Source organism: Lepisma saccharinum, chromosome 13, assembly GCF_977018435.1.
Source record: "Lepisma saccharinum chromosome 13, izLepSacc3.1, whole genome shotgun sequence".
Classification (NCBI taxonomy): domain Eukaryota; kingdom Metazoa; phylum Arthropoda; class Insecta; order Zygentoma; family Lepismatidae; genus Lepisma; species Lepisma saccharinum.
This window is the reverse complement of record NC_139241.1, coordinates 4,211,335-4,236,328: the sequence shown is the minus strand read 5'-3', so window position 1 is coordinate 4,236,328 and position 24,994 is coordinate 4,211,335. Positions and strand designations below refer to the sequence as shown.

General features: G+C 38.8%; 1 protein-coding gene across 7 annotated transcripts in view; it reads left to right on the top strand.

The window, feature by feature from the left end:
* Positions 1-24,994, top strand: part of Prosap (SH3 and multiple ankyrin repeat domains prosap) — a 363,699-nt gene that overhangs the window by 233,135 nt on the left and 105,570 nt on the right. The window lies entirely within an intron of this gene.

Genomic DNA, 24,994 nt, shown 5'->3' with positions numbered 1-24,994 from the left:
TAGGTGACAGGTGTGTCACGGGGGAGTGATTCTGCGTTGTTTTGTAATCGTTGCTTAGTTAGTTTAGTTAGTGATTTTGTTAATTGACACAACAAGATGAATCTGAAGTTTTACACTATAGGTGCATTACAAGACATATGCGACATTATCGATATTCGTTAATAACATCGCTTCTTAAAATATAATGCTTCGTGTTGGTAAACTGCTTAATTTAAAGCAGGTGCATATATCGAATCCGCATTTCTAAATTCTTGTCACAGGAAAATTTTACTTTAAGAAGCTAAATGTAAACTGAAGATAAAATCCACGTAATTATTGTTATGGGTTACTAAAATAATTATATTTTCCCAAGGGGGAGGTGAGTTCTTTGAAAAAGAGGAACCGTATTATATTATCGCACGGAGCTTAAGAATTTCTAGCTAGGGTTCTGTAATGTCTCGTCAAACTAATTGAATCGGTCATGGCTGGAACATGTTATTTTGTTCGACAAGATTAAATTTTCTATCTTTATCTTAAGTTGTGTAACAATTTGTGTTAAATACTAAAATTGTGAGTTTTATAAACCCACTCACAAACACTATTTATACGCATTTTTACATAATTTAATTTACTACATGTAACCAATTAATGTGCTAGCTTTAAGGTTTTTTTTTCGAAAATCGAAGAATTAAAAAATATGGACAGTTTAACATGGTATTTCATTCAAATAGACATCAATTATTACGTATTCATCCCAACTATTTGGGGGGGGATTATAATGAACGATTTTAGGTGCAGTCTTGAGTGATGGGCACCCCGGTTTAGGGAGGAGGGGCAGATCAAGTATAGTGTTCAGTAAAGCTAAGACAATAGTTTACTTTCGGTAGACACGCTGTCGTAATTAAATACTTTGTGGGGATTACGATATGGTTTGAGGGCGCGAATGATGATTGGGGGGGGGATGCGCCATTGGCCTCAGAGGGATGGTCATCCCTGGTCACCGAACCTCACAATGAACGATTTCTTCCTGTGGGGTTTCATGAAATACAATTATGTTCCTCAACTTCCACATACACTGTCAGAATTGCAGTGTCGTTGGCACACACACACACACACTGCATTTAAGGCCAGTACAAAACTTCAAACATCCCTCTTTCACATGTCTGTCTGTTCAATATTAGTGAAACTGTAGTGTTATAAAATCGTCCAATAATTTGTGGACACGGTATATTCTAATATTTGTATTAAATCTCTCATATGCTTACAGCATATTCTGCACCCCTCCAAGAAATAAATTCTAGATCCGCCAATGATCATTTCAAAGAATAGAAGGGGCCCACAAAGGAGAGCCAGGAAACACTGGCGCCCCCCCCCCCCCGAGATATCTGGAAAGACTTGATATAATTTGAATGGCGAAATTGAAGCGTAAAAACATGGACGAGGGGTGCCGTGAAAGACAGCATATTATCCAAGTGGTGGGGATGTTTTATGAGAACTTTCTTAACTGCAATCTAATGCAATTACACAAAACGAAATATCTCAAGGCGAAACTTTACTGTTAGTTATATATCGTCTCGTGTCTATGAATAATACAATCCATCGTTTCGGTTATGGCGAGCTGTACAATACAAACCAGCAAAAGTTAAAAGGAAAGCGGCAAAAAATCGCATTGAATGCTCTTTACAACAAGCCATTCAGCTGTGTAGTGGTAACACGGGAGTGTGTGGGTTGCAAGCATAATGATCAAACTAAATCCTCGCTAATTGTAGCCTGTCGACTGCCACCTTTTGTTATCGGCGCTGCTGGGCGTTCTGGTAGCCCCCCTCCCACCAAAGCTCGCGACACAATGCACAATGGAAGCGATGCGATGCGAAGGACATCGCGAAGTTCGCCCGGTTTGCGAGCTGTGGGGGCAACAGGAACACTCGTTTTCCTGTACACCTACGACGACACCTGTTTTTTCCTCTCGCCTTGCGCGACGTAAATTAATGGTAATGACACGCTCGTCCATTCATTACCAGGCGTTCTTTTACGTAGCTTCCCCCGGCACTTGCTCCGTTCCGTAAAGAAAGAAGAAAAAAGATCCTTTCCTTAAAAAGAACGGTCCCTCCTACAGATGGCATCGTTGTCGCTTTCACTTTCGTGGAGAAGACTGTTTTTTTTTTCCAGCTTTATAAACATCTGTTTATGTATGATGGAGTGGAATGCTTTTAGACCAAATAAATTGCCCATCTCCATGTAAAGTGGGATGCACATGTAGGCCTATTGCTTGGCAAATTGGCCACGACTATTTTCATTCATTCTTTCTCTTGTATCGTACGTAATTGTATGGAGTGGGTTTCTACGTGTGTTGGCGCAGAGATTGTCAGCAGCTTTTTATTTTTAGTTTTGTTTGAACTGTTCCAATTCTTGAAGCTTTCATAGCATAAAACAACGAGATTAAACATGGTGCTGGACAGTATGCTTGGTAATACTATCGCCACTGTACGTTCAACTGTACGTTCACTTTATTTTACGCAATGCGAGATACTATCACAAATGCAATTCCATATGCTAACAAATGAACGAAAATAGCGATGTACAATTGAACAATGCAGTATCTCACCTGAATGTATTCTCTGTTCTGATTATCTCGCTTGTTTTACTCAAATCTAAACTCAACACACATCAGCATTTAATCTTTTGAACAGTTTTCTTGTTCTTCTTTAAGTCTGCGGTTGCACATGAAGGTGTCAAATTTGTACAGTTACAAGCTTGTGGATTTTTGTAGAAGAAACATTAAAGTCAAACATTTGATAACTTTGGAAGTACTTATTATTATTATTTTTATGTACAAACCCACTTTTGCTGCTATGTTACTCAAGATTATTAGAAATATAATTGTGTTACTATTTGCATTGTCAAATAATCTCATTCGTTTATATGGTCAGATGAAACTATGCAGTAACATGGACAGAAAACTTGAAGCTTTTGGCTATAAAAATAAAGTTTATGGAGTTCTCCCCCAGATGGCAGGTTAGTCGTTTAAAATAAATCTTACTATCACCTTCCACAAATATGTAGATGTAGTAATATGATTTCAAATCGAATCGGTACGGTTATAGTTTCTATATCGAATTAGATATATCGAACTATTAATGAGATTGGCTGGCAGGTTCCCATAAGAATCCTAGATGTAACAGTGATTTGAAACCGCCCGGCAGGTGGCTCTAGTCAACGTCTCATACTCGTAGATTACATGTACTAGATAGTGAGTTACGGATCCAGGTTTATTCTTGATAATACTGTAAATTGTGTTGTTCGCGGGTATTATTTCACTGCCCTATTCCGCCACCAATCAGAATCCATATTGAATCGACGTCATAACCCCGATCGGACTACGAGCATGCTGCGTGAACTCTGAAGCAACTTTTGACAGGTCCATTACAGAAATATCTCCAGCTCAGTGGGGGACCTCGACAGATTTTCCTTCTTTCCCTTTCTGCGAAGCAGAATTTCGTGGCGTCGCCTGACTGAATCTACGAGGAATCAAGGCATGACATAACTCCCCAGGAAGAGGGTTGTGTGAGTGGATACATGTGTGACGTCTTCACGGCCTGTCATGTTCGAGGATAAACTTAGACGAAGTTGCAGTGTTGCCAAGGGACGTTTTTTAAAAGAGAGGAAGTAAGTGCGGTGAAGTCGTGAGCTTGTCAAGATGTCAGGGAGATTGAAAGAATGTGAGGAAAAAAAATCCGAAATATAATACAAATTTGTAACGATTTAGAGACGAAAAGGGACAACCAGGATTATAAAACCGAGTTTACAGTTAATTGTACAGTCACGGGCATTTCTGGGTATATTGATTCCATTGAATGTTAATGAGGTTGTAACAACTCAGAAGTGTAAGGGTAAGAAAACACACAGTTGAGATTCTGATCGCAATGTGACAGCACGATCTGTAGTTTAAAATTGTTTAAGAAGAACAGAAACCAAAAACAGGATTGTATACCTAGGTAAATTTGAAAAATAATTTTCGGTTCTTCTCCTTCCAAAACAATTTTGGCAGCGCTAATAAATGCCTTTCTTTATCTTATTTTCCTATGTTCACTGATATTGTTGACCTCACCCATATCAGTTCCAGACAAAATAAGATGAAATTCACGAAAATAACTGTAAGCGAAAGAAAATGCCCTGATAGGACAAGTTAGCCGTTAGAAATTCGCGCGCCCCTTGGCTGATGTAGGCCTAAAAGATGACATACATTTAAAGGTGCAAAATGGCCTTTGTGTGTCGAAGCACCCAAAAATCTTCATTCATTCATTCATTCATTCACAAGTAGAGTGGGATGCGTAAGTATTATCAAGCAAATTGTCAATTTCCGTGTTTATTCTCTTTGTTTTACGCAAGGAGAGCTTGAAAGACTGAAACAAAACACCAAACAAGCTGCTGACCTCTGCAATAGCATACGTAAATATCCACTCCTTCAAAACACGTAGGATTCAAGAGTAATGGGAATAGTCATGGACAATTTGCGGTGCAATACTTAATGCTTCCCACTGTACAATTCAATTTCCTAAAAACACACACAGAAGAAATAGAATGAGAATAGGAGTGGACAATTTGCCTAGTGTTATTTTTTAGACTGATTGTACATTGTTGCAACAACGTAAATCTAGTTTGATACACTCGAGGAACAGATCAATCATATTGCCCTTGCACACTGTACGCAGTTTTTATTTTATATATCAGAGGAGGCACTTCACGTATTTTTTATAATGCAGCATAAGAGCTTGCAAGCTAATGGATGCTGACACTCAGAACACAGAAGGCTTAGGTAGAAAAAAAAATGACATTGGACAGGCTTAAGACAAGAACCATATAGAGCCGGGGCGGGGTTCGCTTGGTGTGTGAATAGCATTACAACACTCAGGAACAAACAAGGGCACGGTGCGCGTAGGCTGTCATTCGTTCTCTGCGATGTATGCTGACGAGGCTCTCTGCTGGTTTTACTCATTACTGTTATCTAAATACATTTCGATGCTTACACACACCACGTACAATAAATGCTGCGATCTCAAGAACGTCTGGAGTGTGTCCACTGGCGTTTACATCCAGCCGCAAGAGGCGCTGCCTACCTTCCCTTGCACAATATCTTTGCGTGTTTTGTTAAAGGGTCTTAATAAACAGGTGTGGCGTGTACCAACCAGACGTTTAGGCAGGCTTTCACAATACAGGAAACGTCATTCGGAGGAAGCTGGGGGCAGAGGGTTACGATATATACTGTGAAAGCGAATCTCTTAAAAACAAATCATGTGGAGGTTAATTTTTACTTTATTCACGAGCAATGTTGCCAGTAACTTTTCAGTAATGTGGTCAAGGGGCGTGAGAAATATCGACAAAATGTACAGGACGTGAATTTTGATATTGTATTGAGTGGATTATTTTGAGGACGCTAACTCAAGTTGCATGCTAGAAACGTATCGACCTTGCTATGGTAAAGTTTTTGTTTTCGTTGAACTCTAAACGAAGGTTATCACTAGTTATAGAATGATTAATATAACTAGTGACACTGTAAGAGGCCAATTCTTTTCAGTAAAGTGTTCAATTTAATCGAAACATGTAACTAGCTGCTTTGCCAATCTAGTTTGTCTTCTGTTATACGAAGCGATTATTGGGATGTGTTGAGTGAACTCTGATATGACATAAATGTTTAACATCTTTATGTTTTTTCTTTGGAACTTGTTTATAAGGAGCTTATTAGAGGCATCGGGAGAGGTAAAAGATGAAAACTGTGTCTAGTTCTAGAGCAGCATGACATTATAGACATGGAGTGTCAAATAGTTCTTTTGTGATTTAAATGATGGTGAATATATATTACATGTACACATTCATTATTAAAGTTTTCAGCCTGCATGCACAACAAGTTGTACTATATAATTATTATCAGTGTCAGCTTTGAAGCTCAAATTGATTTTCGGTGTGTAGCCTGAACACCATTACATAGAATACATAAACAGTTATATTAGCTAAAATAGCAGGCCGTTATACAGTGCTTAAATTGTGGTTGATTTAAAATGCTGATGCTTTACTGAGGACATTTCATTTGTACAGGGTCCACGAATTTAGTCATCTGGTGTGTTTTATACAATGTATATTGATACACTTATTTACACTCTTTGTATAGTGGGATGCATAAGTATTACCAAATTGTCCATCGCCATGTTTATTCTCTTTCTTTTACTCGGTGAAAGTTTTAGGGATTGAAACAAAACACCAAACAAGGTGTTGGCAGTTTATGCACCAGCATACTTTAAAATCTATTCCTTAAAAACGCATAGGATGCAAGGGAAACATTAATGAAAACAGTCATGGACAATTTGCACAGTAATACTTGTGCATCGCACTGTACACACGGTTAGCAGCTTTTTTTTATCTTCCTCAATAAGAATGAAAAATAGATTGCATAGAAATTATGGCTTTACAGGCATCCATCCAGTCCTCTAAATTGAATTGTATCTTTTGCAAATACTCTGTATAAAGAAACAAACCTGTGGACTATTAAGAACAATTATTATTACCACTGATAATAACGATAAAATATCTCGCGATGTGTAATGCTTGAGTTCTTATTGAGAGTGCTGTTATAGTGAAGCTAAGGGAAACTGAAATAACTAATTGATCAGTCTTCTGGGTCATGACCGGAGCAGCAAAAAGTCCCTGATCACGAGACAGGAAGGTTACGCGACCAACGCCTCCTGGCATTTCCCTCGTCACGTCCCTATCTTACGCCTTTCCGTTGCCAGGTCGTGAATTAATTTTCCTCGACAGTGGGGAATGCCATGGCGGTCAAGTTGACTAGCGAACGGACTTTTATGGGAGGTGAATCATGCATAAAACACCGCTAGTGGAAGGAAAAGGGAATAACCACAAAATGTAGCACTCGATGTTGTGCAACATTGAAGGCAAGCAGAATACGTATCAAAATTTGTCCTGCAAATTGTCCATGACTATTTTTATTATTTTTTCTCATGTGCTTTTAAGGAATGGATTTCGACGTAACTGATGTCAGCAGCTTGTTTGGTGTTTTGTTTCAATTCTTGAATCTGTCACTGCATAAAAGAGAGAATAAGCATAGTGATGGACAATTTGATTGGTAATACTTATGCATCCTACTGTACCGTTAGTTCAAATTGAATAAACATCAATGTATTGACAAACGGGATACAACTCGAGGTGGGAGTAAGCCAGGAATAATAAATTCGCAGGTAGAGAAGTGAAATTCTAAATCTGATTGCACAACAACAAAAAGAACAAGCTCTAATGCGATTGGACCAAAATAAAATATGCCCTAAAGATTACTAAAAACACAACAGGTTCTAAATATGATGAAAGAAAACAGAACAAACTCAAATGTGATTAAACAAATAAAAACACGCTGTAAATGTGTTCTAGAGCTGGCTGAACATGTTGTTGAACCAAACACAAGTATTAAATCTACCTGAATCAGAGCTAAAAAGCGCTAAATCTGGCTGATCAGATGAAAGCAAGTCTTAAACCAAGCGTGAGCTGTGGGTTCCGGGTTCGAAGTCCGGCCTGGAAATAATTACCAAAAAAAGATTGGGACACCAAACTGAGAAGGCTATATTCTAAATTGGACTTTTTTTTTTGTTGTTGTTACGGCGAGAAACTTCGTGCATTTATTCTGAACTTAGTAATGCAGATCGATTTAAGGAAGAAAAATAAATAAAGTTTAATATTTAAGAATACTCGGATGTCATGAATAACCGTATTAGTCTGATATACGGATATTTGGATTTTCCTTTGCATCCGAAACGGATATAGGATAATTTGAAATTCGGGTATTCGTTATCCGGATTTTGTTGTAAAATCATCATCTCATACTCTGATTCTATCTTAGTGAATACAGTTTACACATACTCGTCGTTCCGTGTTTGTTTCAAAGCCAACCTGTTAGAATGTAGTGTGCTTCCACTCCTCGCCGGTGGGCCACCGTTATCCCAATGGGCACGTAGCCCAGTCGTGCAGCAGAAGACAATGAGCCCAGCAATCCGTTCCCGGTAGCCGCCCGCCCAGGAGGCTAGCGAGGATTTTCTGCAGACGATCTGCTTTTTCTCCCAGAAACCTCGTCGTGCTGGGAAAGAAGGTTCGTTGGATGATCCGACAAACTGCAAACGAGGGGGTCCTTGTTTCCGGGTTGCGTTCAACGGAATTGGCGAGTCGATTTTCCGTCGCTGACAAGATCACGATGATTGATTGATTGGCTTTATTTTATACTTCGCCTTTCTGCCACTTTTGGCTAATTTGCGAAGATAGGTATGAGTGATGATGTGATGAAATTCATATACACCGTCGCCCAGGCCTGGATTCGACCCCTGGCGTCGTAGCGCGATGCGCTAACCACTCCGAGGCGCCGGCAAGATCACAATGAGACTATATTGAGAGTTGACGATTCTACGAATATTTAGAAGCAGAAGAAACTATTTCTGTCTACTTCCCTACCCTTTTTGACTCTCTCTGCATGGGTACACGGTGCAACACTGACTCGTCTACTTCGTTGATTTGGTTTCTGCACCGTTTGCACTACTTTCTGGAGCGGTGTAGTGTGTGGTCACGTGGTGCGAGCAGCAGCAATATGTACGCATAGTCCTACATAAAACGCTTGTGCCTTGCGAGTGGTTAGCACAGCGCGCCACGGCGCCAGGGGTCCCGGGTTCGAATCCAGACCTGGCCGAGGGTGTCCTTTGTGAGTGTCCCTTCATCAATTTCATCATATCATCACTCATCGCCATCTTCGCAAATTAGCCAACAGTGGCAGAAAAGCGATGCTAAATAAAAAAAACACATATGCAATTGCAACAAGTTTAATTCGCATTCCACTCCGGGTCGAGTATTGGCGGAGAGGCACGAGTATTGTTAGCTAACAAATCAACACTCGCTAATCATTGAAGACTGTTGGGGGGAGGAACATTTTGACACACACACATATTATATTTATATGTATGCTATTACATATAAGGCAAAAGTAAATTACTAAATAATTATATTATCAAATGTAAAAAAAAGAATCCATTTGTTACAAAGTAGCAAACTATATGCTTTACCAACTGGTTAAAAATGTCAATACTTTTTGTTTTCTATTAATACAAATCAATTAATTTCATACTTATATTTGTCTTAAAGAGAGAGCACACAATACAGAGGCATTGTTTGTGCTTTTCATATTATTCTTAGTAAACTATATTTAAACTAATTCTTATCTTTGTTGTTATGGCAAAATCTCTCCCCCTCTGAAATTTTTAGTAGGGGAATTTTTTTTAGGACAAGATTGTTGGTATGGGAAATCCCCCTCCCGCCAGGATTTCGCACCGTACTCATCAATTTCATTAATCCACAAAAATGGGTTTCTTGCAAAAATGACAAGTTAGGATGTTCACAGGCAACATCGGCTTCCAGTAACTGTAAGAGTAACTCGTTACTCATAGCTACTTTTGAACCAAGTAACTGAGAGTTTCCGAACACTGATAATAATACATTTGGTATAAAATTCATTTATTTTTATTATTTTTAATAATTATTCTATAATAATAATTATGATGTATTATTTTTACTATTCATGTTTTATGAACCGCCTAGTCCCCTGCAAAAATATCTAGCGACGCCTCTTCCCCTTATTTTTATTCACAAATCCTTAGTTTGCGGCCATTTTAGTTTTAAACAGGAGCGTATATTCTAGGCTAGCTAGGTTACCTGCGAAGCCTGAAGTCTAGAGAATAAAATTCAGGAGAAAAATCAATCAGAAATTGTAAATAAAATTATTCATATCAGTGAGATGATGATCCTGAATCTGGAGTTGGCAACCTGATTTCCTATGGGTTGGCAACCTGATTTCTTATGAGTTGGCAACCTGATTTCTTATGAGTTGGTAAATTTATTTCTATTCATAGCCTAGGACCATGTGACATAGCTCAGATATTGAACTGAGTATACGCCATTGGTTCTAAACTATACTAAAGTCGTCCTTACACCCCCAAGATCATAAAATCTGCATAAACCCTTGTTATCAAGTGACGTGCGTCCGTCCGTTTCCGCGAAAAGGCTGCTGGGTGGTTTGCTATGAAACCCGAGACGACAGTTGGAAATGTTTCCAGTTCACTCTCGCTCTCTCTCAACCTCGTATCCCGTTATCTGCGAGAAGCTCTTCGGCTGAACAAACGAGTCGCGGGCAGAACCAGTTCTCGAGAGATCAGTGTTGCAATCTTCGAAGCAGAAACAATGGCTGCAGCCTCCGACACTTTCCCCTGGGCCTGGTCGCTCCTCCACGTTCGAAGTGTGTCAGTTTTTGCTCGCGGTGGACTTATATGGACATTCCACGTTGGCCGTGCGTGCTGAAAATCGAAAGAGGGTGGGGGACTACGTTTTTGAAGCAGAAAAAACATATTCAAGTTTTTTTTACTGCACACGTGGAGGGTGGATTAAGGATGAGAGAGGGGCACACGCCCCCTAACAATAACTGGTGAAGTAAGGTAATGGTACAATTCGACCACACCCATGCCTCATCTAAAGGCAAGAATAAACTTCCGTTTACAATAGCCCGTTTTGTTCTATTCTCCAAATATAAACAACGTGTGAATCTTCGTGTGGTTTGCTTTCGCAATAGTTTCGTGACCATGTAAGTGCATTAAACTATTGATAATATCTAGACAACAAACGACCGAAGATTCGCGTGAATGCTCAATGAATTGTAAGATTTCGAATGGAGAGAAAATTTCAAAAACTGCTTCGCTGGCACATTTCACCATATCATCATTACTCATCCTCATCGTCGCGGTTAGGCAAAAGTGGCAGAAAAGCGAGGTAATATAAACCAAATCAATAAGCAATAAAAGACTTGGCTGCCGTTGGCCAAAGTTCCAGCGGAGAACGTTTCGGTTGATTTGTACAGTCAACGGCAGAAATAATGGTAGACAAATTGTCCATCGTTATTTTCATTACTTTTTATTCTAGAGCCTGTGTTGTTTTAAGGAATGAAATTGTGTTGGTGCGAAACAGACATTGCCCTCTGCTTATTGACGTCTTCATTTCAGTTCATTATCATCATATTGCGCAATACAGACTGAATGAAAATGGTGATGGACAATTCGCTTCCTGTTTGTTTTGCCGTTGGGTGTACCTTCGATGTTCGTATTTCCATCTGGGCTTAGTTTATTCCAGAACACCCTATGCATATTGATAAAGTAAGCCACTAGGCTTCAAAGTTTTTCTATAGTGAGCCATTTTCACCTTCTACAAGGAAGGGTCGGGCCGCACTGTTCGAAGCACGTTCACAAAAGGCAGCGGCAGCTATACAAATAATTACATGGTTTCTGTTGTTCATTATTCATACATAGGCTCTACTGTACATTTTTCTAATAATTGATTGATTGATTTGTTGTTTTGAGTCCACTTTATGCACAGTATGGCTAATCGAGACTGGACCTACAGTTAAAGTGTGATCCGAACCACTATGTGCCTCCTCCGGATATCGAACCCGGGACCCCTTGATGTTTTTCTAATTACATTTTATGTATATCAGTATGGGAACTATTGCAGATAATTCTGGAAAGTTCTAAATTTAGGCAAGTAACTGCAAGCAACAAAAAACCGTAAAGAAAGAGTGGTGTGTGTTAATTTATCAAGAGAATAGCTCATACACAAGAATTGATATTTACCCCTTCAGTGAAAGCACTGATTATGTTTTCTTCACTAGCATGTTAATTTTTTCCACGAAGTTGGATGAGTTACTTTCAGATCAGTCGATTCTCGATTCTTCAATGTCGATTTCACAGCCTTCATTTTGGAAATCAGCTGTTTCTGTTCGTAAACGTAAATTATACCGGATAGAGATACAATGACCAGGGCATGGTTCTACAATACAGGGAATTCCGACGCTTTCACATATTTGGAGTATCATGTCCACGTTATTGAGTGTCTCCCTTGATTCTCTATTACACAGCAATTCTATTATTTCATTACTGGCTTTTACTGGTCGCTGATTTGAAGCCAGGGGGAATACATTGATCCTCCTCGGAATAAGGAGAATTGTCCCCGTCTCCTTTTCTCCTTCGTCCCTCCCTTTTGTGTATTTCTTTTCTTTTATCTTCTTCTTTCCTAGCTTTCCATCTTCTATGCAGATGACGTCTTCGTTATAGGAAAGATTCTTCAAAAACTTGCTAACGTTTGCAATGATTATTTTACTTTGCATTCTAATGTCCGTTCGGCGGGCACGTACTATACTTCCACCGGCTAATGTACCACCCGTGGGACGCTGCTCCTCAATATCTCCTAATGAATAGAAAACCAAATAACCTTTTCTCAAAAGACCAGCGGAAACGAAATCAACCACATAGGCGCGAAGTGTCGACTCACCAGCTTAGAAGAAGTGTGACATCCCGTGTGGAGGAGTAAAGGTGAAACTCCGAAAGCGTGTGACCTTGACGGGACTATTTTGGTGGCGTGAGCTTTAGTTTTAATCTCTCTTTGTGCGTCGTGTTTATTTCCTCTCTTCTTCAATATTCCTCTTTCTGTTCTTTCTTCCATTTTGTTTCTTCTTTACGCTTTCCCTCTATCGATCTTGTGCTACTCCGATCTGTCTCTTTCAGCTTGTCTTTTATCTATACTTCTCTTTCGTTATTTCCTTCTTCCCTCGCTTCTCTAGGTCTTTCTCTCTCTCTCTAGTCCTTTTTCTCTCTCACACTTTCTCTTTCTATATTCTTCTCTCATGTTCCGTGTGTTTCTACTTATTCTTTTTGTCTTTCTGCTATTCCTCTTCCTTCTCTCACACACACACACTTTCCTCTTTTCCTTTCTATATATATTTAAATATCTTTACCTTCTTCCGTTTTTATCCTCCTCTTTCTCCTGTATTTCTTATTTAGCGTCGACTTTCTTCCACTTTATTCTCAATTTCTTGATTTCTCTCTTGTCGCCTCGTTATTTACCCCTATTACACTTCTCTCACACCCTTTTTCTCTGCGTGTAGCTGATATATTTCTTTTCATGTGTCTCTAATTTCTTTCTGTTTTCGCTTCTTTTAATTATCTTCCTTCCTCTCATTCTATTTCATCTCTTTAAAAAACGCTTCTTTCTTATGGTAATATGAAGGGCTCGGAAGTTGAAGACCTATAAATTGGCAAAACAAGACAAAAATATAAAAAAAATACCTAAAAACAGAAAAAAAGGGCGTATAAATGTGATCCAAATTAATTAATAACTTCATTTTTAATTACATATTTAATGAATAAAAAAATATAAAAATTCTGGTGGTATGGAACACACAGTGCGACAAAACTATATGAATTAAATGCATCTTCTTTCCAGTGGCGAAGCTCCTATGAGGCTTTTGAGGCTTAGCCTACCCAAAAAAATGTTGAAATTAAAATGTTCTTATACCCTGTAACAATCAATGTTCGTTAAAACGAATTAAACTATGTAATCCGAACGTTTGGTTCCGCCGATCCTTCCATATATCTCGTCAGGCAGGCCAGAAAGAGAGAGCGCGTTCGGGCCGAACTCTGAGGCTTTTGACGAAAAGCCTCGCGTTTAAAAGGCTGCTACAGCGTGAGCTCTGTGTACTGGTAGGGGAGGGTGAGGGGAGGGGACCGCCGATTCGCTGGGTAAAAGCGGCTAGCCTCAGGACCAAACCTGTTGTGCTTCTTCTCGTGCAAAGTGCGTCCGTCGTTCACGCGCTGCATTGTTGAATGTTAATTTACTTCAAGTGCATCCGCGCGTATGTTTGTGTGTGTGTCACATAGTGTATTTATGTTGTAAAAATATAATACTGTGAAATTGTGTTGGAAACTCTAAGATGATTTGCAGTAAAATAAATGTAAGTGGACAAGACTTCGTGGCTCTCAGATCCTTAACCTACGAAATATTGGACACACTGACTGTGCAACTGGAAATACGTTTTGGAGATCTTGAAAAGATAAAATTTGTTGAATTGGTAGACCAAAATAGCTTTGGGGAATATAAACTACATTTTCCTGTGATGAAATTAATTAACCTTCTGTCCACATATCCATTTTTCAACAAAGAACGATTAAAAAATGATTTAAAGAATATCTGTGCTGATGGAGAAAAGCATTTACCTCCTGCAGACCTTCTAAAATTCATAGTTAGCAATGATCTTCAAACAATCTACAAAGAAGTAACACAACTTATCAAGTTGGTCTTGACATTCCCAGCTTCCTCCGAAAGAAGTATGAGCACCCTCAAGAGAGTAAAAAAAAAAATATCTCCGTAATTCAATGGAAAAATGAAAGATAAAGTTCTCTCAGTCTCAGTACAATAGCCATTGAAAAAAAAACTGGTTAAAGAACTTTCTATTGATCAAGGCTTCAAGCAAAGAGGAATTGATACTTTTGCGACCAACAAGAATCGACGCATGAACCTGCTGTATAAAAAAAATATAAGCAGATTTTTCAGCCTACCCAGTATTTACGCCTTAGCTTCGCCACTGCTTCTTTCAGACATTATATATTTTTTAGATTAACACACTACAGAAAGGATGTTTAAGAGGTGATGAACTGACGATATTTCGAATTGCGAATGGGGAGTAAAAACGTAATCGAAAGAAGGTGAAGTTGCAAAAAAAAGCCGTTAAGACCTAAAAAAGGACCAATAAGCCAAAAAACGCCGAAAAAGGCAAAAAAGGACAAATAAAACCCACCTTTTTCTGGCCTACAATGACCCAAAATGAACATATATTATGGTGGGCCTAGTCTTCGGACACTAGGGAAGAAAAGGATTTTTCCTCAACTTCCGAGCCCTGGTAATATGTAAACATGCTTGATGCCATGACCTTCGATTTTGACCACTTGAATAATTCTCTGCGTGCGTCCATGGAGGCGCCACTCCCGCCCTGGGAGAGATAGAGAAGGTAAATGCGCGAATCCAGCATGCAGCTGGCAACACTGAGAGTGCATCGTCCCCAGCGTCTCGCGAGGGAATCCGTACGCCACGACGCGGCGGCATCTTCTGAAGAGAATTGGGAGTGGTCACTCGGGCTTTCTTTCTCTTCGTCTTCGCCGACACCAACCCGTTGAAAGGGGCAGGGAATTCGTTTGCTGGAATTTTCACTTTGACCATCTTATTGTGCCTGTGAGCAGAAATACGCAATTCATACACCAGGTGTTTTATCAGCAACTTATTTCAACTTTCTACATGCTGTAGTTTCGCAAGAACTTTATACCTGATGCTATAATGAAGAACGCTTTTTGTTTATGATTTCCTGGACGAGGAGATATACAGTTGTTTGCACAGCCATAGATTTATAAATTTGAGGAGCGTATATTCTAGTCTAGCTAAGCTATCTGCGAAGCCTGAAGTCTAGAGAATAAAATACAGGAGAAAAATCGATCAGAAATTGTAAATAATATTATTCATATCAGTGAGATGATGATGCTGATTCTGGAGTTGGCAACCTGATTTCCTATGAGTTAGCAGCCTGATTTCTTATGAGTTGGCAGCCTGATTTCCTATGAGTTGGCAGCCTGATTTCTTATGAGTTGGCAGCCTGATTTCTTATGAGTTGGCAGCCTGATTTCTTATGAGTTGGCTACCTGATTTCTTATGAGTTGGCAGCCTGATTTCTTATGAGTTGGCAACCTGATTTCTTATGAGTTGGCAGCCTGATTTCTTATGAGTTGGCTACCTGATTTCTTATGAGTTGGCAACCTGATTTCTTATGAGTTGGCAGCCTGATTTCTTATGAGTTGGCTACCTGATTTCTTATGAGTTGGCAACCTGATTTCTTAGGAGTTGGTAAATTTATTACTATTCATAGCCTAGGACCAGTGACATAGTGAGATAGCCCAGACATTGGACTCCGTATACGCCACAGATAACTTTAGTACCATCACCTCTGTGCAATGTATGGGCCTTCCCGATGGCGTAGTGGTAATGTCGCCGCCTTGTAATCTAGAGGTCTCGGGTTTGATACCTGGTGGAGGCACATGGCACAGTGGTTCGCATCAGGGGTGCCCACAGAGGGTGACTATGGCGCAGATTGCGCCATCGAAATTTTGGGTGGGAATTTTTTCTCTTTGAAACAACATAAAATTCAACATTTATATATTTTTGAAGGAGAAACCGTATTAAATTCTCGCCATTAGCTTAGGAATTTCTAGCTAAGGTTCTGTAATGTCTCGGGAAACAATAATTGAATCGGTCACACGGCTGCAGGATGTTATTTGGTTTGCCCAGGTTGAATTTTGTATCTTAAGTTGTGTAACGATTTCTGTTAAATACTCAAATTGTGGGTTTTATAAATCTCATAAATCTTAATCTCCATTCACAAACACTGCTTAAATGCATATTTATATAATTTAACTTATTACATTTAAAGAATCAATGTGCTTGCTTTCCGTTATTTCGAAACCCGAACTATTAAAAATATATGGACAGTTTAACATGGTATTGTATTCAAATAAACATCAATTGTTACTTACTCATCCAAACTATTTAGGGGGGGGGGGATTATGATGAACGATTTTGTGGAGGTAATGCATCCACGGTCTTGGTTGGGGTGATGTTCGATTGGGTTTATTTTACTTCGCTTCTTGTGCCACTTTTGGCTAATTTGCGAAGATGGAGATGAGTGATGATATGATGAAATTGATGAATGAACACTCGCAAACATCCATGCCCAGGCCTGGATTCGAACCCGGAACCCCTGGCGTAGCGCGATGCGCTAACCACTCCGCCACGGAGGCCAGCGGTGATGTTCGATTAAAGGTTATTAAAAGTAGGTTGCGTTCCAGATTGGGGGGATTCATTAATGTCAAGTTTGCTTCTTTTGTGTAGTGAGAGTACATTCTTGCACAAATTCCAAATGATGAAATAATAGATAAATTCGCAAGGTGCAGTATTCAGAGACAAAAGCTTCTTTTAAGATCTTCGTACTAAAGTTTGTCTTACGTTAGTATCAATGCTGTCTTATAAATAAACATTAATTTGAAAACAGCACATACGTTCTACTTCTGATATTCTTTTTCAATGAGTAATCAAAAAACAAAAGAGTAATATGGCTTCCCATTCACGTGATACTCTGAGAACTTATGTCGTCATATAAATGTACTGTGTAAGCTGTGGTTCAATGTATACGATTAATTGGTTTCTTTCTACAAAATATTAAGTTTTGAGTTCTTACTAGGAAAACAATTGTACATTTTGTTCATATACATTTTTTAATGAATGAGCACAAGAAATAAATAGTAAAAAGCCAATGCATGTCTTTATTACTAAAGATTCATATAATTATATTTACCTATTGTATTTCCAAATATGCAGGATATTTTCTCTTAACGGAAGTCGCACATTGTTATTTCATATAAGTTTAAGCAGTTTAAAAATGATAATGCATTTTATGACGTTAAATAATGTTAAGAGTTATCTATATATCCATACCATGTAGTTTGATGTGGCAATTCATCTCTTATCGCCTGGTTAATAGTAAACCTTGCTCATACAAGACGCAAAACAGATCGTGGAGTCTCCACTTTGCACTACACAGTATTTGATGTAATAGTGACATATTAGATAAAGAAATGGAATAACTCAGGACGGGGAGTATCAAGTGAAGTGTTCATTAAAACTAAAAAAAATGTCCTAATTAAATACTTTATGGGGATTATGACATGAACTTGGGGGGTGTGCTTGATTGGGTTTTTGGGGGGATGCGTCATTGGCTTTTGGGAGGGATTGCGCCATTGGCCTTGGGGGGGATGGGCACCCCTGGTTCGCATCCCACTTTAAACTGTAGGTCCAGTCCCGATTAGCCTTTCTGTGCACAAAGTGGACTTAAAACAACAATTCAATCAATCAATTCAATCTGTGCAATGTAGTCACCGCCATAAAAATGGGACACACAGATCCTGAAGTACTCGCTTCCCTGCCAGGCGTTATGTGTGTTGTCTAACTTGACGGCGATAAGTGGATTTAAATCGTAAAACTTCAATGTCAACTTCTACCATCGCCGTATAGTTAGGCAACACGCATTACCCCTGGGGAAGCGAGTTTCTTCAGGATCTGTGTGTGTCATTTTTATTGCAGGGTGACTTACCTTCTCCGGGAATCGAACCCGGTGCCCCCTCGATTACAAGGCGACAGGGAGGCGTACTTTTTGTGGATGTCTTCTATTACTATGTAGCATGGTCCATCAAAATGTTCAAGATAATGTTCGCTAAAGTATTATTTTTGAACATATTTTTGTACATCTAAATAAATGTCCGCATGATTGATTTTGAGTGTTTTTGTAATATTTTTTTCTTTAGAGCTCTTTCAAAATTCCATTTCCTATAGATACGATTTACGAACGACTTGCAGGTTAGAACACGTGAAACAGCAGATACGATTTTTCAATAACCATTCTTCTCGGTAAATTTACGTATATATAAAACAGGGGGCCATTTTTACTAACCACGTCGAAAAGTATGATATCCTGTAAAAGAAATAGCCAATTATATTGAAATAAAAGTTTTGTCAAACTGAATTATTGTTTTATTCTTTAACGTAGTAACTCACACGTAGCAAGTGATGTGAAACACACATGTATCTACCATATATGTACGTGTATTAAACGTTCTTTGAGTTCCGATATCTTAGTTGTTGCCGATCATCATCTTAAAAATCTGTTTCAAAGCACTGATATTATCCATCGTGTTTCGGTATAATTTCTCAGATTAAAATTAAAAGTGTAAAGCCTCTTATCACACGGAACTGGATTTCTAGTAGGAATGCACTAGTTGGCGCTGAACTGACTTTCTAGGTAGCAATCATGGCCGCCATTGCTGACTGCTTGACTGGTTTGGAGGACATGTTCTAATTGCTACTTGCTTTCCTCGACTGGATTCTGTGGAACAGCCAATCAGAGCAAAGTTTGGCCATGTGAGTTTGCAAAGGAAAGGAGCTTTTTTGTCTGTGGTTTCCGAGTGCTGGCTGTTTATGTTATACGAGTTTCTCCGTTTCTGCATTCGTGTTCAGTTCATTAATATTTACGTATTTATGCAAAGCAATGAGATGTGTACGTGACAAATATGATTAGCTGAAAATGAAAATCCTTATTATTACAGGTGTATTAATAAATGTTTGACTTTTTTTCTTTTTTTTTGTGAATGAAACATGCAAATCTCATGTATGAATAATGCAAACCCGAGTTAAAAGCTTTTTTCGCTACGCATTGATTACCATATTTTTTTTCGAGCCAATCTCTAGTTCATACTTTTCATTTTTTATTTTTTAATAAAAGCACAAAGCAGTAATTATCCTACAACATTCTTCAAATTGCTCGTCCACCTTTAAGCCGGCTTTAGACGAAAGGATTTCCATTAACATTTTGGTAGCATAAATGCCACGTAAATGATTCCCAAAATCTTATAAGAGATAGTTTTACACCAAAGCATTTCAATGAATCATTTCGGTTAGCTGTTCCAATTACAATGTATAATACATACAGCACGAAAGGCACGTCGAGTTACACCGTCTATGGTGAGTGCACGGTGTTTACAATTGAAAGAGCTAAACTATTCTTCCATGCGTATACAGTAAACGTTGTAAAGTATATATTTAATCAGCGCCATTCTTCTCTACCTAAAACCATTCAATACGAAGCAATATTCCTCTCGATTGAATAGTTATCGTAGTTTAAAAGTGTGAAGTGATACGTTGTTTACATCTCACGCGGCCGCCATTATGGGAACGAAAGACTATCGACAAGTACGGTGTAACAAGTACCGTGTGAGGCGAAAACTAGCAAATGGGTAGCCAGTCCAGCGTCAACTAGAGCATTCCTACTGGGAGTCCAGTTCCGTGTGATTCAGGCTTTATTTCATATATAACGGCGCGTCCACAATCGAGTTCCCCATGTATTTGAATGGGAGAGCAGTTGCCTGTCGCAAGCGCACGAACATGACTAAAGTGCTGCCATCTACAATTAGCTTTGCTTGAAGAGGTATTCGCTAGATAAAATTGAGAGCAAAAAATATTAATATTAACAATTTTAAGCAGTTACTTTACCGTGTGATTACCTTTGTCTGTGGTGTTACGTTGAATTGCCACTGCAAAGCGGTCTTAATCGACTCGACAGAGCAGCAAATTTGTGTAACTACTTCCTCCAAACAATTTAACAGAAAATTCTCGAACACAACGAAGTGCCTAGCAGTATTACGAAGCATCACAAGCAGCATTTAAACTGGTCTTGCCCGAACACTCGCAACATAAATTATCGAGAAAATCTTCAAAGTGGTTTTGCCATTTCGCCTGTGAACATTTACTTTATTCATCTTTGCGGATTATCTCGTAAAATTAGAGGTTGGATGAGAATTTTAATCCCTTGACAAATAGCTCGTTAAGCAAATGGAGTGGACGCGCCGCGTGCGAGTTGCACCAGTTATCTTCAGGCCGGACTGTAGATGTCAGCAGAAACACGTTGCATGACTGGAAACATAACAAGTCCCTGGATTCACACCGCAGATAACTGTTCCATTTCCGGCCACGCTGTGAAAACCTGTCAGTTGGCTCGTACAGCCGTGAGATAGTTGTGTGCTGGACACGATTTAACTCCATGTCGCCCTCCTGGAACACAAAGAGATCCAGCAATATCAGCAGAGGAAGCCGCTGGCTTACCTGTCTCCAGTTTCAACGATGAAACAGCACGTTGTTGCTCTGGTTTCAGTGCCGTTCAAAACTGTGCTAACTTTTTTTGGTGGAGAAAAATAAAAGGTTTCGAGTCGTCTTTGTTCTAGCCATGAAACAGTTCACCTTGGTGTAATAGGGCACAGTTTTAGTTGACATGCAAGTAAAATTAATCAAGAGTTACTACACCAAGATAAACATATTTGGTTTTGATTAAACATTCACCAATCTTAACTTCGTTAAAAGTATGTATTATTAGATGTAATGTTAGTGTTCGTGTAATATTTTATTTTAATCTTATAGACTTGTGGTCGTTATGTTATTGGCTCACACCGCGATTTCTATAGCCAATGTTCCTGAGTTGAGGTACTACTAATAATTATACAGAGTATGAAGATTTTTTTGATAAATTTAAGGTTCCTGAATGAATCAAAACAACTAATTTTGATCGCTCGTAACGTGAAGAGTGTAGAGAGGGATGCATAAGTATTACTAAGCAAGTTGTCCATCACCGTGTCTATTCTGTTTGTTTTAGGCAGTGGGGGCTTCAGGAATAAAAACCAAAGCTGCTGACAACCTCTGCACTAACATACGTAAACATCCATTCCGTAAAAACACAGGTTGCAAGAGAAAAATTAATGAAAACAAGTCATGGACATTTTGCCGAGAATTATTGCATAATACTATACGAGATGGTTACAATGGACATTCAACAAATGTCCATTGTATTTTGAAGCTATTCCACTAGCATCGGAAGAGTTACATTCCAAGAATAGTCTATTCTCTCAATGCAGATGATCCGGACCGGAGAGTGCAGTTTTGCGAGTGGTATAATGGGATCCATGGGTATTACCGTGCAAATTGTCCACTACTATTTTCTTAATTTTGCTCTTAAATCCTAAGTGTTTTAAAGCGTTGGATATTTATGTATGCTTGTGCAAAAGTTGTCAACAGCTTGGTTTGAATTTTCTTTTAATTCTTGAAGCTCTTATTGGGTCAAATAAATTGCACGAACATGGTGATGGACAATTTGCACGGTAATAGTGTACTTGGCAAAATGTGTCGAACAGATGGATTGGACGAAATCAGAAGAATACCCTCCGCGTTCACCAGATCTCACACCACTAAACGTCTTGTGTATGGATGCATAAAAGATAAAATTTTCGGTACAAAATCGGCAGAAGTTAATGGATTGAACAAGAATGCGCACAAATACCGAACGAAATGATGATTCTTGGTTTTTGCGATTCCACTGCTTCGGGTTTCCAATAGTATTTGGACCAGATAAAATGGGCATTGCATTGATAAAGAATATTATTCATGTCTGTAGATTCTGTTACATTTTGAAAATGAACTCTTATCTTCATAAACACCGACTTAAAAATAATTCAAAGTGTGCATACATTTTATTGTGACACCCTGTATATGCGCGTACCACACTATAATAAATGCTTGGGGGTGAAATGTTAGCATGGCGTCTAGTTCTGTTGCTGCCCAACTATTGTTTCACTTTGACTTTTTCCTTTTGATAATTTACCAGAAGAAACTAGGCTGACACGTTGCATGACGTCATTCACTGTTTCGGCACAACTGTCACAACGGTTTGGCAACCCTGTTCAACAAAGTAACAAGTAGTTTAGCAACCAGAGGACATTTTCAGTTTCATATTTGTAACCATGTTGTGAATGCAAGTCACATGTCACCACGTTTGAATACGCACAGGCCCGACAATTTGTCCGCTACTAGTCACACAAGCATTGCACAAAGGGCTATCGAAACCATAAATCATTCGTTAGATGCAAGTGTCTTACTTGTATACTAACACAATGACCCCATCACACATACGCACGAGCAAGACATGCTTACATGTATGCATGAATCACCGATGCACACAGCTCTCCCCCGAGATACCGCTTTGCACGCTGCAAAGTAAGTAGGCGGGACGTGTTGTGACTCTTGTAAAAGATTGGAGACTTGCCCGCATTTGGACATTCGCGCTGCATCGTTGCTACTGGGCTTGCATGCATTATCATAGTCGCTTTTACTTTTCACGTTGCATCTACTTCAAGTGTGTCACTATGTAGCATGATGTAGATATTCTGGGCATGTTACGAATAACAGCAAGGTTTCTTTACCCTTCAGAGGTAGATGTTCTCTTGTTATTTTGACACAACCAGATACAACAGATATATGTTCAAATGCGATAAGTAATTTTATATCTCAATAGTAATTTCTATAATCCTATTTATTGTAACTGCGGAGAAAATTATCACCATAGACTTCTTGATATAGTGGTATTCATAATACCAAACAAATTGTCCGCCATTTCAGTTTATTTTTCTCTTGTATGGAACTGAACTGATGTTGGTGCAGAGATTGTCAACTGTTGTCGCTTGTTTGTAGTTTTATTTCAATTCTTGAAGCTCTCTTTGGGTTAAAAGAATAAACATGGTGATGGACGATTTGGTTGGCAATATTTATGCATTCACTGTACTCTTTATGCATCCCAAGTATAGTTTAGTCCGCTATTTTTTCTTCAGTGTGATCAGATGGGCGTACTAAATAGAGATGAATAACGAAAGGGCTATATTTCTACGTCAGTACTTTTGTGATCTTAATGAAAGAGAATACAAAGACTACAGCGATGCTACAAACAAAATGTCCATCGCTATTTTGGATCATTTTCTCTCACTTTTAAATAATTAAATTTGAATGATGCTGGTGGAGAAATTATAACCAGTTTTTATTGCAACCTTACACTGCGTGAAACGAAGTTAATGCATGGTTTGAATCTTGTGCAAGGCATGGGTACCTCTTCATATATTTCATCCTCATTGTCGCGATTAACTTAAAAGCGACATAAAATAACCGAAGTAGAATCAAATTGATTCAGAAACCATAACCTTTGCAAATGTTGTTGTTCTGTGACGGCAAGATGTGTAGCTTGTGAATCCAAGTTTTCCAATTTGTATGTTATATAATATTATATTTTCATAGTTTTAACTATGGCTAAAAAGAGCGATGTAAAATAAACAAATAATGCAGAACATTAACACTTTTTACGCAGATCCAACATAAACGGTAACTCATACGCTTATACCACTGAAGCGTTTCAATAGGAAGCCAGTACTATACGTAGTTTCGTGCAAAGTTGTGGACATATTCAAGTTACGCCACAAACGAATAGACCGAAAATTTCCCAACATACTAGCGCCAAGCTTTCTGAAACCTCTGAAAAATATACGAACTACAGGCTTCCACTTGACTAGCGACACTAGCGCCACTGCTACTACTGAAGGTTTTATTCTAATCTCCGACGGGTCCACCTCTAAAGATCTTGATTCAAACCATCAAAAATCTGCATGAAAAGGGACAAAGTGGCACAAGGTTAAAGAAAGTTAAGTTTACAAAGAAAACTTATATATAAGTTATATGTAAAACTTATGTATACCAAATGAACAGCACCGAGAACTTGTCGAGCAGAGCAGGTGTGTGTAACGTTGGGATATTCTTGTTTTCAGAAGATTTAAAGCCCATTCCTTAGTTAAAGTAACAGGAACCAAGAGAGTGAATTATACGACCCCTATCCCGTGCTGCGCATTGTATCACCACGTGACGTAGTTCCTGTACAAAGGAAAACCGTAATGACGTACCGGTGTGGATCGAATCACACCAATGGGCGCGGAGGCTTGATTTATGAACGTGCTCAGAAAATCTCTCTCGCTTGTGCTTGCCGTCCGGAAATGTTCGTTCCGTTGGCACCCTTTGCCAAACTATGCATGTAAGCTTTAGGATTTGGCTGCCTAGTCATCTGGCAACATTGTTTTGTTGCTGTGGTCTACATGTTCCAGGGTAAAAAGTATAGAGGCCAGGAAGAAGGAAATGAAGGTTTATCTCCACAAAACATTCATTGTAGGAAACAGCAGTAAAGTTAATTCGCCCCCATTCTGAATCTTCATTACGGATGATAAAATGCAGCAAAATTAGCAAAGACCGTAAAGGACACGCACCTATCAACAAAATGCACACAAAATGTTTGCATTTTGAAGCATAAATATGCTCGTTTTGTTTTTGATCTCTAAACAAGAAAATAAGTTCCTGTTGCAAATGATGCGACAAGATATAGATCTAGCACATGGGAGCAGTGGCGCTAGTGTTGCTGCCACATATTTATAGCAATGAAGTGATTAACCTTCCAAGAAGAAAATTTTAGACAATAGTAGATGTATACACGTACATAGTATCAAGCAAATTGTCCATTACCATTTTCATTCGGGTTTGTCTTTATCTCTTACATTATGCATATTTTTAGGAAGGATCTGATTCTAGTATAGTTGGTTGA